The sequence below is a fragment of the Salvelinus sp. IW2-2015 genome, linkage group LG33 (assembly GCF_002910315.2).
Source record: "Salvelinus sp. IW2-2015 linkage group LG33, ASM291031v2, whole genome shotgun sequence".
Lineage (NCBI taxonomy): Eukaryota > Metazoa > Chordata > Actinopteri > Salmoniformes > Salmonidae > Salvelinus > Salvelinus sp. IW2-2015.
This window is the reverse complement of record NC_036872.1, coordinates 14,851,539-14,866,747: the sequence shown is the minus strand read 5'-3', so window position 1 is coordinate 14,866,747 and position 15,209 is coordinate 14,851,539.

Here is a 15,209-nt window from a genome sequence, read left to right as displayed (position 1 = left end):
TCTGCGGTTTGGAAGGAAGTGAAGCACAGCACAACAAGGTGAGTCCAAAAATGTCTTTGTATGCTGCCTGCATAAATTAATGTAATATGCCAGGGAGATATGGTATTACTGATAGCTAAGAAAGTCAATACTAAGGGTAATTTTGTGTAACGTTTAGTAAGCTTTATACCCATCGTGCCTCACGCTCTAATGAAATTTGGTCCCTTTTCCCTCATTTATGCCTACTGTTCTGACTGGTTGGTGCACGTGCACATTTAGCGCCTATAGCCTGTTTTAGAAAAATTACATAAATTTATATGTTAGACCTTTCATTGTCTACTTATATGCCCCCGCTATTTATCCTACGGTCTGCTGTGTACAGCGGAGAATACTGTAAGAACACGGCCTATTGTTATGACATTCTGTCGCTGTACATTTTCACAAAGGGCTGAACCAAATAGTTATATTGACAACATACCATCCTACCTCGCTTTACATTAATGTCTTAATCGAAATTATGGATTTGCCTCTTAATCCGCTTGTCGTTCCCTTATGCCCATAGTTTTACAATTCTCAATTGTCTAGTAGAAACCACATTGGTTTCAAACACAATCAGCCAATATCGGTATGTTTTTAAACAAAGGCTGTAAATGAGGCCGAAGGGAACTGTTTCGCTTCCAGGACAAGGCTTCCGCTGTAGGCCAGGTGCCTAGCAGTCCGTAAGGTGTTGCGGAAGTGCTGTTGGGACCAAATTATGCGAGCCTAACAAGTTTGTGGGCACCGTTTTGTCACGTATAGTGCAATTAATGTTTGCTTTAGTGTGTGTTGTGTTAAGTCGGCTTTGGCTGGAGCTTATACAGTGGGAGAACAAGTATTTGATACACTGCCGATTTTGCAGTTTTCCTACTTAAAAGCATGTAGAGGTCTGTAATTTTTATCATAGGTACACTTCAACTGTGAGAGACGGAATCTAAAACAAAAATCAGAAAAATCACATTGTATGATTTTTAAGTAATTATTTGCATTTTATTGCATGACATAAGTATTTGATCACCTACCAACCAGTAAGAATTCCGGCTCTCACAGACCTGTTGTTTTCTTTAAGAAGCCCTCCTGTTCTCCCACTCATTACCTGTATTAACTGACCTGTTTGAACTCGTTACCTGTATAAAAAGACACCTGTCCACACACTCAATCAAACAAACTCCAACCTCTCCACAATGGCCAAGACCAGAGAGCTGTGTAAGGACATCAAGGATAAAATTTGTTGAAACCTGCACAAGGCTGGGATGGGCTACAGGACAATAGGCAAGCAGCTTGGTAGGAGAAGCAACAACTGTGGCGCAATTATTAGAAAATAGAAAAGAAAATAGAAGAAGTTCAAGATGATGGTCAATCACCCTCGTCTGGGGCTCCATGCAAGATCTCACCTCGTGGGGCATCAATGATCATGAGGAAGGTGAGGGATCAGCCCAGAACTACACGGCAGGACCTGGTCAATGACCTGAAGAGAGCTGGGACCACAGTCTCAAGAAAACCATTAGTAACACACTACGCCGTCATGGATTAAAATCCTGCAGCGCACACAAGGTCCCCCTGCTCAAGCAGGCGCATGTCCAGGCCCGTCTGAAGTTTGCCAATGACCATCTGGATGATCCAGAGGAGGAATGGGAGAAGTCATGTGGTCTGATGATTCAAAAATAGAGCTTTTTTGGTCTAAACTCACTCGCCGTGTTTGGAGGAAGAAGAAGGATGAGTACAACCCAAGAACACCATCCCAACCGTGAAGCATGGAGGTGAAACATCATTCTTTGGGGATGCTTTTCTGCAAAGGGGACAGGACGACTGCACCGTATTGAGGGGAGGATGGATGGGGCCATGTATTGCGAGATCTTAGCCAACAACCTCCTTCCTCAGTAAGAGCATTGATGATGGGTCGTGGCTGGGTCTTCCAGCATGACAACGACCCGAAAACACAGCCAGGGCAACTAAGGAGTGGCTCCGTAAGAAGTATCTCAAGGTCCTGAGTGGCCTAGCCAGTCTCCAGACCTGAACCAATAGAAATCTTTGGAGGGAGCTGAAAGTCCGTATTGCCCAGCGACAGCCCCGAAACCTGAAGGATCTGGAGAAGGTCTGTATGGAGGAGTGGGCCAAAATCCCTGCTGCAGTGTGTGCAAACCTGGTCAAGAACTACAGGAAACGTATGATCTCTGTAATTGCAAACAAAGGTTTCTGTACCAAATATTAAGTTCTGCTTTTCTGATGTATCAAATACTTATGTCATGCAATAAAATGCAAATGAATTACTTAAAAATCATACAATGTGATTTTCTGGATTTTTGTTTTAGATTCCGTCTCTCACAGTTGAAGTGTACCTATGATAAAAATTGTATATACAGTGGGGAGAACAAGTATTTGAAACACTGCCGATTTTGCAGGTTTTCCTACTTACAAAGCATGTCGAGGTCTGTAATTTTTACCAAAGGTACACTTCAACTGGAGAGACGGAATCTAAAACAAAAATCCAGAAAATCACATTGTATGATTTTTAAGTAATTCATTTGCATTTTATTGCATGACATAAGTATTTGATACATCAAAAAAGCAGAACTTAATATTTGGTACAAGAAACCTTTGTTTGCAATTACAGAGATCATACGTTTCCTGTAGTTTTGACCAGGTTTGCACACACTGCAGGCAGGGATTTTGCCCACTCTCCATAAGACTTTCTCCAGGTCCTTCAGGTTTCGGGCTGTCGCTGGGCAATACGGACTTTCAGCTCCCTCCAAAGATTTTCTATTGGGGTTCAGGTCTGGAGACTGGCTAGGCCACTCCAGGACCTTGAGATGCTTCTTACGGAGCCACTCCTTAGTTGCCCTGCTGTGTGTTTCGGGTCGTTGTCATGCTGGAAGACCCAGCCACGACCCATCTTCAATGCTCTTACTGAGGAAGGAGGTTGTTGGCAAGATCTCGCGATACATGGCCCCCCATCCATCCTCCCCTCAATACGGTGCAGTCGTCCTGTCCCCTTTGCAGAAAAGCATCCCCAAAGAATGATGTTTCCACCGCCATGCTTCACGGTTTGGATGGTGTTCTTGGGGTTGTACTAATCCTTCTTCTTCCTCCAACAAGGCGCGAGTGGAGTTTAGACCCAAAAGCTCTATTTTGTCTCATCAGACCACGTGACCTTCTCCCATTCCTCCTCTGGATCATCCAGATGGTCATTGGCAAACTTCAGACGGCCTGGACATGCGCTGGCTTGATCAGTGGGACATTGCGTGCGCTGCAGGATTTTAATCCATGACGGCGTAGTGTTTACTAATGGTTTTCTTTGAGACTGTGGTCCCAGCTCTCTTCAGGTCATTGACCAGGTCCTGCCGTGTAGTTCTGGGCTGATCCCTCACCTTCCTCATGATCATTGATGCCCACGAGGTGAGATCTTGCATGGAGCCCCAGACCGAGGGTGATTGACCGTCATCTTGAACTTCTTCCATTTTCTAATAATTGCGCCAACAGTTGTTGCCTTCCACCAAGCTGATGCCTATTGTCCTGTAGCCCATCCCAGCCTTGTGCAGGTCTACAATTTATTCCCTGATGTCCTACACAGCTCTCTGGTCTTGGCCATTGTGGAGAGGTTGGAGTCTGTTTGATTGAATGTGGACAGGTGTCTTTTTATACAGGTAACGAGTTCAAACAGGTACAGTTAATACAGGTAATGAGTGGAGAACAGGAGGGCTTCTTAAAGAAAAACGAACAGGTCTGTGAGAGCCGGAATTCTTACTGTTGGTAGGTGATCAAATACTTATGTCATGCAATAAAATGCAAATTAATTACTTAAAAATCATACAATGTTGGATTATTCTGAATTTTTGTTTTAGATTCCGTCTCTCACAGTTGAAGTGTAGCTATGATAAAAATTACAGACCTCTACATGCTTTATAAGTAGGAAAACCTGCAAAATCGGCAGTGTATCAAATACTTGTTCTCCCCATTGTATATATATATTTTGCCTCACCAAGATTTACATGCTAAAATTGCCACTGCTTACATGTAACAGATTACATGTAAGAGTAACAGATTCCATGTACAGATTACATGTAATCTGTTACTCCCCAACCCTGCAGCTACTGCAGAGCTCTTCTTTCGTCTACACCCATTCAGCATCGTACACACCCTCTTAAGCTGTTACGGATACAGGTATCCTGTGTGTGTGTATCCTGTATGTGTATTTCTTTTCTCTCCTTCTCCCCTCACAGGTGGCAATCATCATTACCCAATCAGTCAACAATCAGTCATCAATCAGAAGACACACCTCCTCCTGTTTCCATTACCCAATCACATCCCCTTTCCCTTGGTTTAAAAACCCAGTCAGCTGTTTTCTCTAGAGCTCAATCTCTCTGTCATGCAATCTCTCTGTAGATCGCTTGTGTTTTGCAACTACATGTCACTTTGTCTGTTACCGTGTGAGTATTGTTTTTGTTATGGTGTTTGACTGTTTGAGTGATGGTGGGAAAAGGGGATACCAAGACAAGTCGCCCGTGGGCATACATTAACCGTAGGAATACTTTGTCTAAGAACACTAGTTAGAACTGGGCGAACCACCCACTGTATTTTTGGTTAATTAGCCATTGTTGAAGTAGGCTAGTCTAGCTTAGGGGTGTTTTTGGATATTTGTTCCTTTCCTTGGGTCCAGCTCAGCCCCTTTCCTGCTCCCCCTTTACTGTGTGTTTACCAGATAAACCAAGAGTGTTTGACGGTAATTTAGTTGCTGTCTCTTATACACATCTAGATGTGTATAAGAGACAGGTGTTTGACGGTAATTTAGTTGTCTGTGGTTTTTCGTTCTCACTGTTACGTTTTCACTATAATTTGCATGAGTCATGTTACGGGTCTTGTAACCACCCCCCCCCCCCCCCCCCCTCGACTGCCGGGCCAAAGGGATTTTTAACATAAATGGGGGCTCATCCGGGATCTGTCTTTTCTGACACCCATGCCGCTCGTGCAGGTTGTTATAATGGTCTACTTCAGTGTTGAGCGTCATAGCTGATGTAGTATTAGTGTTTACTATTTGTTGGGTCTTGTGTAGTAGTTCAAAATGGCTACTTTTGAATTGAAATCCTTTTTGGATAACCCTTCGTGGGAGGTTTTTGACAAATGTCGTAGAGTTGATTTACTGACCTTGGCTAACCATTATTCTGTATTGATCCCACAGAGTTTAGTTAAGGTGGAGGTTAAACAGCTAGTGTTAAAAGTTTTGTTGGAAGAGGAAGTGCTTGTATTACAGCTGCCTTAGTCTACTACCCCTGTAGGGGATGTTGCTGCTCCTGTAAGCCTGTCGGTGTCTGAGAACGAGGGCGAGGCTAAAGTTCCAGCCACATTGCCCCATTTTAATCCACTCTCCCCACTGTCAACCGGGGATGCCAGGAGGGATGTCCGTTCAATACAGTTCCAACTGGAGGCGGAAGAGAGCCCAAATTAGGCGAGATAATCTCCAGTTGGAGAGAACAACGGCAGGTGGAGTTCAAAATGCGCCAGATGGAACTGGAGGCAGAGACAGCAAGGCTAGCATTCGTTCCTGCTGTGCCTGTTAGTGAGCCGTCCTCACCAACTGGAGCTTCCAACACTTTTGACATTAGTAGGCATATTGCCTTGGTACCTTTGTTCAGAGATTGACTCCTATTTTCGTGTTTTTGAACGTATAGCCGTAGCATTGAAATGGCCTGAAGAGGTATGGTGCTTATTACCTAAGTGTAAATTAACTGGTAAAGCCCAAGAGATTTTGTCAGCGCTACCTCTTGAAGACAGTTTGAATTATTAAGTGGTCAAAGCTACTGTTCTTTGCGCCTATGAGCTTGTGCCTGAGGCATACCGACAGATATTCAGGTCTCATAGAAAGTCTTCTAGTAAGACTTATGTGGAATTTGCTAGAGACAAGGGAAATCTGTTTGATAAATGGCATGCTGCTAGCAAGGTAACTGATTTCAACTCTCTCCGGGAGTTAATCTTGTTGGAAGAGTTTAAAAATTGCTTACCCGAATGCATTGTAGTTTACCTAAACGAACAGAAAGTATCCTCCCTGTCAGGCGTCTGTTGGCAGATGAGTTTGTGTTGACGCACAAGAGCGTGTTTTCGGCTCATACTGAGAGTAGAGCCACTGAGTTACCTACTTTTAGCCCTAGTCGGCCAGCAGTAATATATCAAGCACGCCAGAAAAAAAGAGCGTCCCTGTTTCTATTGTCATAAGGTGGGACATATGATTAATGATTGCTTCCTGCTTAAACGCAAACAAGGGATGCCTCTTCGTGCCAAGCCGCCAACAGGTGTTGGTCTAATTCGTACGGTTGTGAGGTCTGAAATGAAACAGGTGCCTCAGGGTAAGTGTAGTTTGAAAGTCTCAGTCCTCAACCGCAGTTATGAACCGTTCATTTTCGAGGGGTTTGTGTCCCTAGCGAATGACGAAGCGTCTCGGCGTCCGGTAAAAATCCTTACGGGTGCGGCGCAGTCGTTTATGTTGTCTGTTGCCCTTATCCGACAATACATACTATGGTTCCAGTGTGTTTGTTCAGGGTATTGGAATGGGTTTTGTTCCAGTGCCATTGCACTTTGTGAATGTACACTGAGTTATTCAGAGTGGGCGTACGTCCTATGTTGCCAGTAAAAGGTGACCTTTATAATGGGTAACGATATTGCCGGAGGAAAGGTAGTACCCGTATTGGATTAAAGTGACCACTCTCTCTCCAATGAGCTGGCACAGAGTTATCCACATGTGTTCCCCGCTTGTTTTGTCACTCGTGCTCAGGCACGACAAGAGGGTGTCGTGATAGATTTGTCGAACAATGTTCTGTTCAAAGAGGTTGATCAAGAGGAAGGGTTGTGTGCTACCTCTGAGGCGCTGATCACCTCTGACAAACAGCCCAGAGAATAATCGAATACAGTTACCAGTCACTCGTGAGCAGCTGATTGCTAACCAAAGGGTTGACAACAAGCTTGCTAAATGTTTTTCTAGTGTTGTCTCATTGGAAGAGGTGAAGAACGTGACTTACTTGATGGTAATCTCGTCATGCTTAAATGGACATCCCATGTTGACGCGGCCGGAGATTGAAATGGTGTTTACCAAATAGTGATTCCTACAGCCTTTTGACAAAATGTGTTATCCCTTGCTCATGATCACCAGTGGTCTGGTCATTTAGGAATCACCAAGACTTATGATCGGATCCTTCGACATTTCTTTTGGCCAGATTTAAAACAAGATGTTCAGTTCTGTCGGACATGCCACACCTGTCAGATAACAGGAAAACCAAATCAGGTTATTCCTCCCGCTCCTCTTTGTCCAATACCTGTCATAGGTGAACCATTCGAACATGTGGTGATTGATTGTGTTGGACCGTTACCGAAGACAAAATCGGGTAACCAGTTTTTGTTAGCGATTATGTGTATGGCAACGAGATACCCCGAGGCGTTTCCTCTGCGAAGGATTACTGCTCCGGTAGTGAGTAAAGCCTTAATTAAATTCTTCATGACATTCGGGTTACCTAAGGTGGTACAAAGTGATCAAGGTACCAATTTCCTATCAAAGCTCTTCAAGTAGGTGTTTAAATCCTTGTCAATTACGCACCGTGTGTCAAGCGCCTATCACCCAGAGTCTCAGGGTGCACTTGAACGTTGGCATCAGACATTGAAGTCTATGCTACGTAAATATTGTTTGGAATCTGAGAAAGATTGGGGTGAGTTCCTCTAGTTTTGTTGGCTGCTCGTGAAACTGTGCAGGAGTCCCTTGGTTTCAGCCCGGCTGAACTAGTGTTTAGTCACAGTGAGAGGACCAATGAAAGTCCTTAACTTCTTATTGCTGCATCCCGCTACCGGGATTGATATGACAGCAGCCAGAGAAAGTGCAGGGGGCCAAATTCAAACAAATCTAATCATTTAAATTCCTCAAACATACATGTGTCTTATGTAATCTTGTTGTTAATCCCACCAAAGTGTCCGATTTCATATATGCTTTTCAGCGAAAGCACTACAAACGGTCACCATCAAACCACAATAAGCACAGCCATTTTTCCAGAGAAAGATAGCAGTTAGAAAAAGCAGAAATAGCAGAAATAGAGATAAAATGAACCACTAACCTTTGATTATCTTCATCAGATGACAGTCATAGGACTTCATATTACACAATAATGCATGTTTTGTTTGATAAAGTTAATATTTATAACAAAAAATCTGAGTTTACATTGGCGCGTTACATTCACTAGTTCCAAAAACATCAACTGATTTTGCATAGCCACATCGCTTCAACAGAAATACTCATCATAAATGTAGATGATAATACAAGTTATACACATGGAATTATAGATATACCTCTCCTTAATGCAACCGCTGTGTCAGATTTCAAAAAAACTTTACGGAAAAAGCAAATCATGCAATAATCTGAGACGGAGCTCAGAACAATAGCCAAATTAGCCGCCATGTTGGGGTCAACAGAAACCAGAAAATACATGATAAATGTTTCCTTACTTTTGAACTTCATCAGAATGCAGTCCTAGGAATCCCAGGTCCACAATAAATGCTTGATTTGTTCGATAATGTCCGTTATTTATGTCCAATTAGCTACTTTGGTTAGCGCGTTTGGTAAACAATTCCAAAGTCACAAAGCGCGTCCACTAATGTGACGAAATGTCCAAAAGTTCCGTAACAGTCAGTAGAAACATGTCAAACGATGTACTGAATCAATCTTTAGAATGTTGTTAACAAACATCTTGAATAACGTTCCAACCGGAGAATTAGATTGACTTCAGAAGAGCGGTGGAACGGACGTCCTCATGTGAAGGTGCATGGTGAATCAGCTCGTGGCAGTGATTACTCATTCCTGTCTCCTTCGGCCCCCCTTCACATTAGAGTCATCAGACAAAGTTCTGTTGACATCTAGTGGAAGCCGTAGGAAGTGAACTCATCCATATCTCGCTGTAATTTCATTGAGAGCTTGGTTGTAAATCTGCCACCTCAGAAACAATTCAAACAGGAAGTGGAACTTCTCAGGTTTTTGACTGCCATATGAGTTCTGTTATACTCAGACATAATTCAAACAGTTTTAGAAACTTCAGAGTTTTCGATCCAATATGAATAATATGCATATATTATCAACTGGGACTGAGGAGCAGGCCGTTTAATATGGGCACCTCTGCACCTTTCATCCAAGCTACTCAATACTGCCCCTGCAGCCATAAGAAGTTAAATAACAGTTTTTGTCCCAAGAGTTGTGTGCGGGAGATGAGAATGTGTTGGACTACGTTAGTCGCTTTCGTGAGTGCCTACACCAAGCCTGTGCTCTCGCCAAGGAAGCTCTGTCTTCCTCACAGGAGTATGAAAAGACACTATGATAACCAGGCTGTTTCTCGTCCACTACAGCCAGGTGACCAAGTACTGGTGTTATTGCCTGTTCAAGGATCTTCACTGTCAGCTTTATTCTCTGGTCCTTACTTCATTGAGAAGAAATTAAGTGAAACTGATTAAGTGCTTCAAACTCCTGATAAACGCCAATCTCGTGTGTGCCACATTAACATGTTAAAAGCATACCACACCCGACCCACCACCCAGGTAGATAGTTCAAAAACAGGAAGGTACTGCGGTCTCCTCTGATTCTACTGCTATGACAGTGGACTGTCATATTAATGATGTTGATGGATTAGAGTTGCGCAATACTCAACAGCAGTGCGTTAGATTGCCCAACTCAGAAATGCTGTCTCTCCAGTCAGGTCTGGTTCATTTAAAGGATAGACAGGCTGATGATATTTTGAGGCTACTACACAGTTTTCCATATCTCTTTAATGACGTTCCTACTCGCACAAACGTTTTGGAACATGACATTAATGTTGGAAATGCTACCCCTATCAAGCAACACCCATATCGTATCAACACTTCCAAGAGGAAGATAATGAGGGATGAGGTGAGATTTGTTGGAGAATGACCTGGCTATGCCAAGTTCAAGCCCTTGGAGTTCTCCTTGCATTCTGGTGCCTAAACCTGATGTTACGTACGGATTATCGAAAGGTAAATTCTGTCACAATGCCAGATTCGTTCCCGTTACCCAGACTGGACGACTGTATCGACACTGATGGTGCTGCTACTTATGTAACTAAGTTGGACCTCTTAAAAGGTTACTGGCAGGTTCTGTTAACCTCACGTGCTTCTGAGATTTCTGCCTTTGTAACCCCAGACAACTTCCTACAATCCTGTCATGGCTTTTGGGATGCGGAATGCACTAGCCACTTTCCAACGACTGGTTAACTCCGTATTAGCTGGCGTTCCCAATTGTAGTGCATACCTTGATGATCTAGTAATTTATTCGTCTGAGTGGTCAGATCATGTTAACTCTCTAAGGGTAGTATGTGAATGTTTGGCAGCTGCTTCTCTAACCCTGAACTTGGCAAAGTGTGAGTTTGGGAAGGCTACTGTTACTATCTCGGCAAAGAGGTCAGCCAGGGACAGGTGCGCCCTGTTGATGCCAAGGTCTTGGCTATAACTGCATTCCCCGCACCTACCACCAGACGAGAGCTACGCCACTTTTTAGGAATGGTTGGCTACTACCGTAGTTTCTGTAAAAATGTCTCTGCGGTAGTTGCTCCAATGACCGATTTGCTCAGTCCAGCAAGATCATTTGAGTGGTCCCATGATTGTCAGGTAGCTTTTGAATCTGCTAAAGCACTCTTGTCATACCCCTGTACTTGCTGCTCCGGATTTTGAGCGACCATTTAAACTGGAGGTAGATGCTGCAGTAGAACAGCACCAGCACAAGAGGAGTGGATCATCCTGTTTGGTTAAACTTATGAGAAAAATAACAATGTCAGGCAAACTATGCGACCATAGAACAAGAAGCTCTTGCTTTATTGTTAGCTCTGCAATATTTTGAAGTATGTATTGGTTCCAGTGCCCTACCAGTGATCGTATATACTGACCATAACCCCTTTGTTTCTCCACCGGATGTACAACCAGAACCAGCGCCTTATGCGTTGGGCGCTTATTGTACAAAATTATAATTTGGCGATCCGCCACAAAAAGGGTTCTGATAATGTAGTAGCAGATGCTTTGTCTCATGTGTAAAAATTATTTTGGTTTGTTTCGTAATACTTTGTTCGCAATCCCCATGGGTTGCTCTTTTAAGGGTGTGAGTGTTACAGATTCAGGTATCCTGTGTTTCTTTTCTCTCCTTCTCCCCTCACAGGTGGCAATCATCATTCCCCAATCAGTCAACAATCAGTCATCAATCAGAAGACACACCTCCTCCTGTTTCCATTACCCAATCACATCCCCTTTCCCTTGGTTTAAAAATCCAGTCAGTTGTTTTCTCTAGAGCTCAATCTCTCTGTCATGCAATCTCTCTGTAGATCTCTTGTGTTTTACAAGTACATGTCACTTTGTCCGTTACCCTGTGAGTATTGTTTTTGTTATGGCGTTTGACTGTTTGAGTGATGGTGGGAAAAGGGGGACAAGTCGCCCATGGGCATACATTAACCGTAGGAATACTTTGTCTAAGAACACTAGTTAGAACTGGGTGAACCACCCACTGTATTTTTGGTTAGTTAGCCATTGTTGAAGTAGGCTAGTCTAGCTTAGGGGTGTATTTGGATATTTGTTTATTTTCTTGGGTCCAGCTCAGCCCCTTTTCCTGCCCTCCCTTTACTGTGTTTACCAAATAAACCATGAGTGTTTGACGGTAATTTAGTTTTCTGTGGTTTTTCATTTTCACTATTATAATTTGCAAGAGTTGTGTTACGGGTCTCGTTACCATGCCCCCTAGACTGCTGGGCCAAAGGGATTCGTAACATAAGCCTTTGCCCCACCCATCTCTTTAAGGATGCACATGTGAAGCTATCTGGTAACCATACGCTAATTCAAATAAAATCTATTTGTCACATGCACAGGATACAGAAGGTGTAAACGGTACAGTGAAGTGATTACTTGCATAGTAGCAATATAAAAATATTGTATAAATATTTGAACATTATTAGATGACGTTAACCTGACACTTGTTTAAATTGATGGTTCATGTGAAGGAAATGCTATAACCACCCCCCCCAGACACATCTAGCTAAGTGGATGGGTCACTATTGTCTAGATATGTACACATGTTCATGAAATTCAATAAATGGCCGTAATCACCCTCACACACCTGGCAAATTTGATGGGTCGTGTAATAATCCAGCCAAAGTGGAGTCTAGCTAGCTAGCCAAACAATGAACCGGCATAATCCAAACAATGAACCAGCATAATCCAAACTCGTACTACTACCAATACAAACATTGTCAAAGCTGTAGTATGAATCTGCAGGAAGCTAAAGCTAACAAAGTAGGTTCAATGTTAGCTAGCTAACATTAGGCTATAACTAGCAATACAAATGGTTTTCTGATTCGAATAATATTACTACACAGATCATACACGTAATATTAGCTAGCAAGCCAACATTTGCTAGCTAACAGTACCCTTCAACTCGCAATAACTACTTATGACAAAATTAGAAAATATCTGTAGCCCATCACTTTTTCCAACGGAACTAGTTTCCTGAAACGAGTCACAAATTTGGTCACAGAGGTGCATATTGTGGAAGATTGTATTTCGTCACTGCTCATCAGTTTCTCTCACTACAGAGTGGAAACATATAGAATCCAATCCCTCTGCAAATGGCATATTTGCGTGGTTTAGTTCAGCGCCCCAGAAAAATCTCAGTGTTTAGCTGTACGAGGTATGGAGATGAGCCCAATGGCAAACAGAATCCTTCCCCCCACTGGATTAGCACTACTGATTGGACTGTTCCTTGGAAGATGTCTTTCTCTTGAGCATGTCGAACATTCTCTGCTTGTTGTTCATCTCTTTATTCTGTAGAATCCTAAAATATTTACAATTCCAACACAGAAGTGGGTGTATTCAGAAAATGTACAGGTAATAGCTTTGGAACTTTAGATAGCAGATTGATTCTCAGAGTGAATTTGGTAATACTGATGTGAATTACTAAGTAGCTATAAGTTAATTACTCCGTATTATGACAGATTCACCTGAGTTTTATTCAGGTGGAATTCCGCAAGTCTTCATTAAACTCAGCAGCATAAAGGCCTGTTGTAGTCACTCAGCCACAGATCTGTCTCTGTCATCTCTTTGATCACAGGCCTACTATGAGAATTATAACAGTTTCTGTCAATAGGTGGCTGGGCAGAACACGATGGAGGATGGTTATCCTCTACATTTTAAATTAGCCTTCAGATTTTTCCCTATGGTTGAGCCTGTCATAAATAAGAAAAAGTTGGAACTCGTAATATGGAAGCTCTACATAACATCATGTACCATAGCAGCAAAAATTACTCGCCTTACATTAAAGTTCTCATTTATGTAATCGTTTTGAGGCAATTCCTGTACAGAGAAATAAAGTATTCCTTTGACAGATTGTTCATGGAGTGCACTTAGTAAAGGCTATCAACTGTCCCACTGGGTAAAGACATCAGTTCAACATATAGTTTTGATTTACATTTGGTTATCAACAAATGTGAAATCAACAAATATCACCCAGTCATTGGATTTAAGTTAAAAGTTGGGTGAAAAAAATACTTAATTCTCTTGTAACGAGGACTTTTTGTATATCCAATCAGTTTTCCACATTGATTCAATGTCATCACATAGATTTGTTTTGTTGAAATGATGTGTAAACAATGCTGATTCAACCAGTTTTTGCCCAGAGGGGTATCTCCAAGGTGAACTACACCTTATAGAGAGTAATGGACTTATAGTTGGTTACCATATTGGTTCAAAGAGGACTCAAGAAAAACCTCCTGTCTCCCTTGCCTTGAGCTGTGCTAGATGTTTTACTTCCTGATTTGGAATCCTAAATGTTAATAGTCTCTGATCAATTCACTCAGACTATAAGGTAATGTAAGAACATTTTACATGCATTTCAAAGGCTGTGTGAAACTACCCTCTCTGTGCGCTTGTAAAATGGGATTTTCTGTCACACCCTGACCTTAGAGCCTTTTTATGTCTATTTGGTTTGGTCAGGGTGGGCATTCTATGATTTGGTTTTTCTATGTTTTGGCTGGGTATGGTTCTCAATCAGGGACAGCTGTCTATCGTTGTCTCTGATTGGGAACCATACTTAGGTAGCCCTTTCCCTCCTTTCAGTGTGGGAAGTTGTCTTTGTTTGTGGCACTATAGCCCTGTAAGCTTCACGTTGTTTTTGTATTGTTTATTGTTTTTGTCGGCGTCATCCTAAATAAAAGGAATATGTACTGTAACGGCTGTCGGGTGAAAGAGAGGAGGACCAAAATGCAGCGTGATGATAAGCCATATTTTTATTAGGATATTTAAACGACGAAAAAAAACAACAAACTGACAGAAGGAACCGAAAACGCTACAGTCCTGAACATGGGAACACAGAACAGATGAACACACGAACAAGAACAATCACCCACAAACAAACAGTGAAAACAGGCTACCTTAATATGGTTCCCAATCAGACAATGACAAACACCTGCCTCTGAGAACCATATTAGGCCAAACAACAACCCCAACATAGAAACACAAAACATAGAATGCCCACCCAACTCACGTCCTGACCAACTAAACAAAGGAAATAAGGTCAGGAACGTGACATGTACGCTCACCACGCTGCGCTTTGGTCTACTTCTTACGACGGCCGTGACATTTTAAGATATCCATTTAATTTCAATGCCATCTGTGAAATGTGCTTTTGGTCTGAGAGCAGGGAGTGGTTTAAGAGGAAACACTAATATATTTTAAATCATAAATTAAATAAATCAATGGAAGACTGATCTTTAATGGACTGAAAAGATTTTACATCATATTTTGTCTGAATATTTTTATCTTTTTGCTTATCTGTGGGGTCAGCATATTTATTTTATATCTGTTTAAGCAAGTCATTACTGTAGTTGGAATTTACATTTTTACTGATTTTACTTTTTTAGGAGATTGCTGATTTTCATTATTAAGTGGAAATACAGAGAGAGACATATTCTAATTCTATGCTGGTGGCATAGGATGCAGCCCATGGGAGGGAGGCCCCCGCGCTTTAGTTATCTACATAAGGGAATTTTGTCTTTCCCCCCCCCCCCCAACTTTTAACCTAAATCCAATGACAGGGTAATTTTTTTGTTGTTGATTTCACATTTAATTCCCATTACTTGATAACTCAAACAAATGTAAGTCAAAACTAAATGTTAAACTGACGTCTATGC